The sequence below is a fragment of the Gossypium arboreum genome, chromosome 11 (genome assembly GCF_025698485.1).
Source record: "Gossypium arboreum isolate Shixiya-1 chromosome 11, ASM2569848v2, whole genome shotgun sequence".
Taxonomy (NCBI): Eukaryota; Viridiplantae; Streptophyta; class Magnoliopsida; order Malvales; family Malvaceae; genus Gossypium; species Gossypium arboreum.
The window spans coordinates 47972011-47983033 of NC_069080.1; positions in this window are offsets into that span (position 1 = coordinate 47972011).

Here is an 11023-nt window from a genome sequence, read left to right on the forward strand (position 1 = left end):
TGGTTGTTTTTTAGCTGATGAAAATAAAGAGAAATGAATAGAATTCTAGATATTCCAATTTGGTCCCATTTTTATTTAGCTAATTTTGGAAATTTTGTAATTTTGCCCTTATTTCACCCATTTCCTGATTTTTTTTCTCAGCTATTACAGCCCAAAATATCTCATTTGGGTTTATTTGCACTTTAGGTCCTTCCTCATTTGACAATTGAGCTATTTAATCCTTTTAGCAACTTCTACACCTTTCTCAATTTAGTCCTTTTTATTTAGTTAACCACCCAAACATCAAAATTTTCTGACGAAATTTTAACACTACCTCACTAACACTCCATAAATAGTTATAAAAATATTTATAGCTTGGTTTATAAAGTCGAGGTCTCGATACCTCATTCTCAACCCAGTTTACCTAATTAATTCTTTTAAATCACTAAATTCACTAATTCAAAAATACTTCTATATTCACACTTGACTCATAGGTATTAATTTATTAAATTTTCGACTCACTCGTCGAATTTAGTGATCTCAAATCACTGTTCCCGACACCACTGAAAATTAGGCTGTTACAGACATGGGTTAAAGAATACATAAAGTGTTTAGTACGATACGATGAATAAAATAGGTAATAGAGATTTATTAAGTTTTCAAGAACTTATATAAGTTATTTCCTATTTCAGGTTGTAAGAGTCTCGTGCAGAGGGACGATGCCAAGGCTACATTAGTAGAGGGGCAGTTCATTCTGATATGCATACAGAGAAGTGAAGATATGTATGAGAGAGTGTGACAGCCCTAAAGTGACCCCAGTGGGAAAGCGGTTTCGGGACCGCTAAACCGAGTCACCAAATTATTTGAATGTGATATTTGTGGTCTAAAATATGTGAATATGAATGTGCAAAAATTTTAAGCTTCGATTTAGTAAATTGCATGTGAATTTAGTTAAAAGGACTTGTGTGACACTTTTGAAATGTGATAGGCTAATCTACAAGGATCTAATAGTGCATGTAATCAAAAGGGAGGACTTGCACGTCAATTTTCCCCCCTAATATGTAGTGGCCGGCCATGAGCATGGGTGGACAAGGTGTTATGGCTAAAAAGAAACATGTCATTGACATGTTGGCTTAATGCATTATGTAAGGAAAAATAAAATAATGAGCACGGTAATTGAATAATGAAAGGGAGGAGTGATGAAAAAAAAAATGGTCTCATCCATGCCCCCATTGCCGTGAGTTGAAAGAGAGAAAACAAAAAAAACAAGTGTTCATCCTTTGGTTCATCCTTCATTTGAATAGAGGAAAGAAAGGAAGGGAGGAGCTTGAAACAATCGGCTATGGTGATTTGCTAGACTAAGGTATGTTTGATGTTGTCCATGAGATGCATGCATGTTTTAGTTGGTAGCTTGAGTTCTACCTAGCCCATGGTCTAAATCTTGCTAGGTGATGGAAATGACACTTACCATGGATGCATCATTCTTGCTTGGTGTTGATGTCATTTACATGCTAAAAATGAAGCTTTGTAATGATGCATGTGAAGGTGGATTGATGACTCTTAAATCTTCTTTTTAGCATTTTTTTTTGAGTGAGACATTAAGTTCTTTGTTTAACCATGACCAAAATCGAAATGGTATGGTGTTGTGATGCATTCGGCCACGGTAGAAAGTAGAGGAAAAATATGGTTGTTGTTAGATGAAGTAGAGTCTAACAAATGAGCACATGTATGCATTAGTTGCTAGATGGAGAAGAATCGGCTAGCAAGTTGTGTGCTAAGGCCGAATATAATTTTGTATATTATGGGTAATGCATGTGTTGAATTAATAGAAAGGGAGAGGATGCTTTAATAGTGTATATATGTGTATTAGCCAAGTTTTGAACTTGAAACAAATGGTGTTTAGTCAATACAAGTGACCATATTTGTAGAATGTATTAAGTGTTGCAATCGGCCTTAGCATAGATGTGTATGTTCGGCCACATGAATGAGTGCATGAGTTGATGTGTATGTTCGGCCATAGGTAGCCTATTGATGGCTTTAGCTTGACTTAGAAAATTCGGCTAAGGGGAATATTAGCAAATATGTTGAATTCGATTCGTGATTTCATACATATGGGACTTTAATGTCTAATGTATATATGGGCTAATACCTTGAGCTTCTCTTTTGATGTTTGAATGAATTGTATTAATTGCTTGATGTGATTAAAAATGCGTATGATCATTGTGTAGTTGAGCTAAAAGGTGGCCATATGACCTATCAAACTCCTTGTCATATTCGGCCATAAGCTAGCAAAATGAGACTTTAATAAGTTAAATTTGTTTGAATTAGCACAAGAGCTTAGAGGACCACAGTTGGATAAGGGAAAGGAAAAAGTGATCGAATAGCTGTTGAAATCACTCGACCACATCCGAGGTAAGTTTTCAAGTAATGGAACTTAGATTATGATTTGATTAGATCATGTTTTAAGCAAATCAGAATCATGCTCTTTGTGTGTGGCTATTGAGCCGAAATTGCAAGTGTGATAAGTGCCTTGTGTTTGAGTTTTGCTAATGAAAATGAAATACGAATGTGTCATGATTTATTGATAAATGTGCATGGTTATTCGAATGATGTCCGGGCTAAGTCCCGAAGGCTTTTTGCTAAGTGACTAAATCTGGACTAAGATCCAAAGGCATTTGTGCGAGTTACTAATTACGGGCTAAGCCCGAAGGCATAGTGCGAGTTATTAAATCCGGGTTAAGTCCCGAAGGCATTTGTGCGAGTTACTATAACCGGGCTATGTCTCGAAGGCATTTGAACGAGTAGCTATATCCGGTTAAACTCCGAAGGTACGTGATTCGAGAATGAATGATCTTGCTGTAAAAATTTCAGTTAATGCGCTTGTGAAATCCCAACAATGAGGTATGTTCCGTATGTGCTTTGAATTAGTCGAGCCCTTACAAATAAGTATTCGCTCAGTTGATAAATGAGCTACCGGCCTTTGGCTAAGTTGATCTTTGTGTATGAATATAAGGGTTGGTAATGTGAAGTAAGTATGATATTGAGAATTTGTGCATATGAAATTATCTATTTAGCTACATGAATGCTATACTTTGGTTGTGTCTAAATTCATGACTCAAACTTACTAAGCATTAAATGCTTACTCTGTTTCTTTGATTCCCTGCTTTATAGATTTTGGTTCTTCACTATCGGACTCGGGATTTTGAAGTAGAAGTCGCCCACACTATCAAAGCTCCTTTTGGTATATTTTGGTTGAACTTTGAAATGGCATGTATAGGACTACCCTTTTGTTGTAGGTCATGTACCTTTCGGTTTTGTGTAAATTTGGATAGCCATGCTAAAATGGCTTAAGTATACTTTGGGCATGGAATTATAATCATTGTTTGTTGTTCATTAAGAGGCATGGAAATGTTTGGAAACGATTAGCCATTGGGATGGTTAATCATGATCATATTTTGTGCTATTTATGTTAAAGGGCTAGTTGAATCATGGAAACTATGAAATAGGTAAAGCCTACCTTAAAGACAGATGTTGACAATTGCAGTGACGTGGATGTGAAAAATCACTAAAAATAGTAGGAATGGAATTAAATAGTGAATAAATTATGTAAACGAACCTTGACGAGTCTATTTTCATAGGAAAATAACGAAACGATCATATAAATAGTATGTTAAGAGATATTTAAGTTTTCGTGAGACAGGGCGAACAGTTTCGAGTCCCTATTCGAATTTGGAAATTCATTATAAATTGACTAGAGATAATTAGAAGTCATGCCATATATTTCTAGATTCCTTTTCGAGTCTAGTTTCTGAGAAACAAACGGCATCAGATATTGAAGCCTGTGCAGGAGATATCCAAGTCGTAATGTGCAAAGGCGGTGTAGTCGATCCTCGTAACATGGGGGACTTTAACTAATAAACTGTACTAATTGGCCCGACCAAAATTCTAGAAAAAATTTCAGATGCATATATGAGTCTAGTTTCAGGAAAAATCACGAAACCGATTTTCAAGTTGTGGAACTCAAGATATGATTTTTAAGGTGACAAAGTGACACGCTTAGCCACCGTCTCGAAATTCTTAAAATGAACTGCAAGTAAGTGGATTAAGCCCGTTAACCCCTTGTGTCCGACTCGACAACGGTCTCGTGCACGGGTGTTACGCTTTATTGGTATCATAGCTACGGTTTAGTCGATTCTAGGACTACCGTAATGCGTTGGGTTTAGCTATACATGCCATTTTATGTGATTATTTGATAGTGTGGTGATTTCGACATTTGCAAATATGTCATTTATAGTAATGGATCCCGATCCCGACCGAAGCGGTAGTGATGATCTTGAGAGTATAGCGCTTTGCTCCCAAGACAAGGGACGGCGGCCGGACTCTCAACCTATTGTCGGCAATCCGAATGATGAGGCTAGGCAAGCTTTTTATAGTGTGATGAATGATTGGTTCAACCAATACATTCGAACTAATACTACTGTTCCACAACCTCCATTCCCGACAAATACCACCTCAAGACATACAATGCCTCCCAGAATCGACCAAATAAGGTCAAATAACCCCATTGATAGAATCCAAAACACGGGCTATCAATTTAAGGCTACGGATAGTGATGATGCCGAGCAAGCGTAATTTTGGTTGGACAACACTATTTGGGTACTCGATGAGCTATCTTGCACACCGATGAGTGCCTAAAGTGTGCTATCTCCTTGCTACGTGATTTCGCCTACTATTGGTGAAATACGTTGACTTCATTGTGCCTAGAGAGCAAGTAACTTGGGAGTTTTTCCAAACCGAGTTTGGAAAAAGTATATCGGTCGAGATTTATGGATCAAAACGGAAGGAATTTCTTGAACTTAAACAAGGTTCCATGTCTATTCTCGATTATGAATGAAAGTTTGTAAGGCTTAGCCAGACAAGACGAGAATGCATTTCCTCGAAGTCGTAATGTGTAAACGTTTGAGGATGGATTGAATGATGATATAAAGTCAGTATGTTGACATTTTGGAAACCGAGAATTTGTGGCACTTGTCGAGCGAGCTTGCAAAGCCGAGGAGCTCAAGATGGAGAAAAGAAAAGCCGAGGTGGGAGCAAGGAGTTTCAGAAGAGGTCTTGGGAAGCCCTTCCCCATCATCGAAGAAATTTAGAGATGGCTTGGGCGGTCTAGGATACTTCAGCTTTTCTAGACGAGATCGCGATCGACCCTTTTCGAGTGCACGAGTCACTTCGATCATGATGTTGGAAATGACCGTCGAGACAGAGCGGAATGCCGAGATTGTGGTAAATGGCATTCGGGAGTTGTAGGTTCCATGACCGCTCTGTTATAAGTGCGAGTCACCACCACTTTATCAAAGATTGCCCGAGGTGGCTCGAATGAATGCAAATCAGTGGGAAACCGGTGCTACCACGCTTGCGGGGTAGACCATCTAGAAATACGGCAATGCTAGTGGTGGTCGAGAGGATCTAGAGATGTGCGACCAGATCCGAGGCTCGTGCTCTGCTAGGGCTTATGCAACACGCGCACGCGAGGATGCTTCCTCGCCAGATGTTATTACCAGTACTTTTACTCTCTTTGATACTAATGTGATTGCTTTGATTGACCCCGGTTCTACTCATTCTTATATATGCGAAACCTTAGCATCCAAAGAAGACTTTACCTATTGAGTCTCATCGAGTTCGTAATTCGGTGTCAAATCCCTTGGGTCATTACGTGCTTGTCAACAAAGTGTGTAAGAAATGTCCCTAGTACTTGAGGTTCCTGTTTTCGGCGGACTTGATGTCGCTTGCCGCTTGACTAATTTGATGTTATCCTCGGTTTAGATTGGTTGACCGTGCATGATGCGGTTGTGAATTGCAAAAGCAAGACTATTGATTTGAGATGCTCAAATAACGAGATAATCCGAGTTGAGTCTACAGACTTAAAGGGGTTGCCACCGTAATATCGCAATGTTGGCCCGTAAATATGTAAGAAAGGGTGCGAAGCATACCTTGCGTATGTACTTGATGACAAGGAATTGGAAAAGAAACCGAATCTGCTCGATGGTTTATGAATACCCGGATGTTTTCTCGAAGAATTACTGGGTTTACCATTGCTCGGAAGTAGAGTTTGGTATTGAGCTTGTACCGGACTATGCCAATTTCGATAGCTCCATATCGTATGGCACCAACCGAGTTAAAAGAATTGAAAGCTCGCTTGCAAGAGTTGACGGATAGAGGTTTCGCTCGACCAAGTTTCTCACCTTGGGGTGCACCAAGATTGTTTGTGAAAAGAAGGACGGAACCATGAGGATGTGCATTGACTATCGTCAATTGAATAAAGTGACGATAAAGAATAAATATCCGTTACAGTATTGATGATTTGTTTGATCAACTAAAGGGAGCCTCGGTGTTTTCAAAGATAGATTTGAGATCGGGTATTACGATTCTTAATTCGAGATTTGGATATACCCAAAATTGCTTTCAGAACGAGATACGGCCACTACGAGTTCTTAGTAATGTCATTTGGGCTCACTAATGCCCCTGCAATATTTATGGATTTGATGAATCGGATCTTCAGACAGTATTTGGACCGGTTCGTAGTTGTGTTCATTGACGACATCTTGGTCTATTCAAGAGATGAGACCGAACATGCCGAGCACCGAGATTAGTGTTGCAAATTTTACGGGATAAGCGTTATATGCTAAGTTTAGTAAGTGTGAGTTCGTTAAGAGGTTAGCTTCTTGGGTCATGTGGTATCCGCGATCGGTATTCGAGTTGACTCGAGCAAAATTTCAACCATACTTAACTAGAAGCCTCCAGAAATATTACCGAGGTTCGAGCTTTTTGGGACTTGCGGTTATTACCGACGGTTTGTAAAAGGTTTTCGATGATAGCCACACCCATGACGGCTACTTCAAAAGATGTTAAGTTCGAATGGACGGAAAAATGTCGAAAAGTTTTGAGCAATCGAAAACTTATTTGATCAAGCTCAATTTTAGTGCACCAAATCGGGCAAAGAGTTTGTCATCTATAGTGACGCCTCCCTACTTGGGTTAGGTTGCGTATTGATGCAAGAAGGTCGAGTTGTGGCCTATGCATCGAGACAATTAAAGCCACATGAGAAAAATTATCCGACTCATGATCTTGAATTAGCTGCCATCGTATTTGCTTTGAAAATATGGCGACATTATTTATTTGGCGAGAAGTGCCATGTGTATTCGGATCACAAAAGTCTCAAATATTTGATGACTCAAAGAGACTTAAATCTGCGACAAAGACGTTGGCTCGAGCTGTTAAAGGATTATGAGCTTGCCATTGACTATCACCCGGGAAGGGCTAATGTGGTTGCGGATGCCTTAAGTCGTAAATCACTGTTTGCTTTACGAGCAATGAATGTACACTTGTCTGTTCTACCCGACAATCTGTTAGTAGCTGAATTAAAAGCCAAACCATTATTGATTCATCAAATTCGTGAGGCTCAGAAAGTCGATGATGAATTGGTTGCAAAACGGGCTGAATGTGTTCCGAATGTGGAATCAAAGTTTCAAGTTGATGATGACGATTGTTTGAGGTTCGAAATCGTTTGTGTATTCCAAGAAATTCGTAACTTATTTCGATAATTCGAACGAAGCTCATTGTAGCCGAATGTCGGTCCACCGGGAGTACAAAATGTACAACGACCTAAGACGTCGATTTTGGTGGTATGGTATGAAACGAGACATTTCCGATTTTGTTTTGAAGTGTTTAATATGTCGCAAGTGAAGGCGAACATCAAGTGCCTACGGGTTTACTCCAACCGATCATGATACCGAATGGAAATGGGATCGAGTAACGATGGATTTTGTATCCGGGTTGCGGTGTCGGCAAGTAAGAAAGATGCAATATGGGTCGTTGTTGATAGATTGACTAAGTCGGCTCACTTTATCCCCGCACGCACGGATTTTTCAATGGATAAACTAGCTGAATTGTATGTTTCTCGATTGTGAGATTACACGGGTACCTATTTCTATCGTGTGGGATAGAGATCCGAGATTCACCTCACGATTTTGGAAGAAATTGCAAGAAGCTTTGGGTACCAAGTTGCATTTCAAAGACCGCCTTTCACCCCCAAACCGATGGTCAATCCGAGCGGATAATTCAGATACTTGAGGATATGTTGAGATGTTGCATCCTCGAGTTCAATGGTTCATGGGAAGCAGTATTTACCTTTGATTGAATTCACTTACAACAATAGTTTTCAATCAAGTATTAAGATGGCACCTTACGAGGCTTTGTACGGCGTAAATGTCGACGCCATTGTTTTGGACCGAGCTCGGTGAGAGTAAAATTTTCGAGTGGATTTGATTAAAGATCTTTGAATGTAAAGTAAGAATAATTCGTGAAAGTCTGAAGGCAAGATCGATCGTCAAGTCGATGCGGATTTAAAACGAAGAGATATTGAGTATCAGGTGGGAGACAAAGTGTTTCTTAAGGTCTCACCTTGGAAAAAGATACTCAGATTTGGCCGTAAGGGCAAATTGAGTCCGAGGTTCATCGGGCCATATGAGATATCCGAACGAGTCGGTCCAGTTGCGTATAGATTGATTTTGCCCCCTGAACTTGAAAGGATTCACGACGTCTTTCATGTTTCAATGCTTCGACGTTATAGATCCGATCCGTCACACGTGATTAATCCATCAGAGGTTGAAATTCAACCCGATATGAGTTATGAAGAAGAACCTATTCGCATCCTAGCTCGTGAAGTGAAGGAGTTGCGAAACAAAAGGGTTCCGTTAGTAAAAGTGTTATGGCTCAAACATGGAATCAAGAAGCTACTTGGGAACCCGAGAACTCTATGAAAGAGCGATATCCAAACCTATTTACAAGAAGATTTTCGGGACGAAAATTTCTTAAGTGGGGAGAGTTGTGATGACCCTAAAGTGACCCCAGTGGGAAAGCGGTTTTGGACCGCTAAACCGAAGTCACCAAATTATTTGAATGTGATATTTATGGTCTAAAATATGTGAATATGAATGTGCAAAAATTTTAAGCTTCGATTTAGTAAATTGCATGTGAATTTAGTCAAAAGGACTTGTGTGACACTTTTGAAATGTGATAGGCTAATCTACAAGGATCTAATAGTGCATGTAATCAAAAGGGAGGACTTGCATGTCAATTTTCCCCCCTAATATGTAGTGGCGGCCATGAGCATGGGTGGACAAGGTGTTATGGCTAAAAAGAAACATGTCATAGACATGTTGGCTTAATGCATTATGTAAGGAAAAATAAAATAATGAGCATGGTAATTGAATAATGAAAGGGAGGAGTGATGAAAAAAAAATGGTCTCATCCATGCCCCCATTGCCGTGAGTTGAAGGAGAGAAAAACAAAAAAAAAAAAACAAGTGTTCATCCTTTGGTTCATCCTTGGCCGAATAGAGGAAAGAAAGGAAGGGGAGGAGCTTAAAACAATCGGCTATGGTGATTTGCTAGACTAAGGTATGTTTGATGTTGTCCATGAGATGCATGCATGTTTTAGTTGGTAGCTTGAGTTCTACCTAGCCCATGGTCTAAATCTTGCTAGGTGATGGAAATGACACTCGGCCATGGATGCATCATTCTTGCTTGGTGTTGATGTCATTTACATGCTAAAAATGAAGCTTTGTAATGATGCATGTGAAGGTGGATTGATGACTCTTAAATCTTCTTTTTAGCATTTTTTTTTGAGTGAGACATTAAGTTCTTTGTTTAACCATGACCAAAATCGAAATGGTATGGTGTTGTGATGCATTCGGCCACGGTAGAAAGTAGAGGAAAAATATGGTTGTTGTTAGATGAAGTAAAGTCTAACAAATGAGCACATGTGTGCATTAGTTGCTAGATGGAGAAGAATCGGCTAGCAAGTTGTGTGCTAAGGCCGAATATAATTTTGTATATTATGGGTAATGCATGTGTTGAATTAATGGAAAGGGAGAGGATGCTTTAATAGTGTATATATGTGTATTAGCCAAGTTTTGAACTTGAAACAAATGGTGTTTAGTCAATACAAGTGACCATATTTGTAGAATGTATTAAGTGTTGCAATCGGCCTTAGCATAGATGTGTATGTTCGGCCACATGAATGAGTGCATGAGTTGATGTGTATGTTCGGCCATAGGTAGCCTATTGATGGCTTTAGCTTGACTTAGAAAATTCGGCTAAGGGGAATATTAGCAAATATGTTGAATTCGATTCGTGATTTCGTACATATGGGACTTTAATGTCTAATGTATATATGGGCTAATACCTTGAGCTTCTCTTTTGATGTTCGAATGAATTGTATTAATTGCTTGATGTGATTAAAAATGCGTATGATCATTGTGTATTTGAGCTAAAAGGTGGCCATATGACCTATCAAACTCCTTGGCATATTCGGCCATAAGCTAGCAAAATGAGACTTTAATAAGTTAAATTTGTTTGAATTAGCTCAAGAGCTTAGAGGACCACAGTTGGATAAGGGAAAGGAAAAAGTGATCGAATAGCTGTTGAAATCACTCGACCACATCCGAGGTAAGTTTTCAAGTAATGGAACTTAGATTATGATTTGATTAGATCATGTTTTAAGCAAATCGAATCATGCTCTTTTGTGTGTGGCTATTGAGCCGAAATTGCAAGTGTGATAAGTGCCTTGTGTTTGAGTTTTGCTAATGAAAATGAAATCTGAATGTGTCATGATTTATTGATAAATGTGCATGGTTATTGAATGATGTCCGGCTAAGTCCCAAGGCTTTGTGCTAAGTGACTAAATCCGGACTAAGATCCAAGGCATTTGTGCGAAGTTACTAATTAGGGCTAAGCCCAAGGCATGGTGCGAGTTATTAAATCCGGTTAAGTCCCAAGGCATTTGTGCGAGTTACTATAACCGGGCTATGTCCCGAAGGCATTTGAACAAGTAGCTATATCCGGTTAAACTCCGAAGGTACGTGATTCATGAATGAATGATCTTGCTGTAAAAATTTCAGTTAATGCGCTTGTGAAATCCCAACAATGAGGTATGTTCCGTATGTGCTTTGAATTAGTCGAGCCCTTACAAATAAGTATTCGTTCAG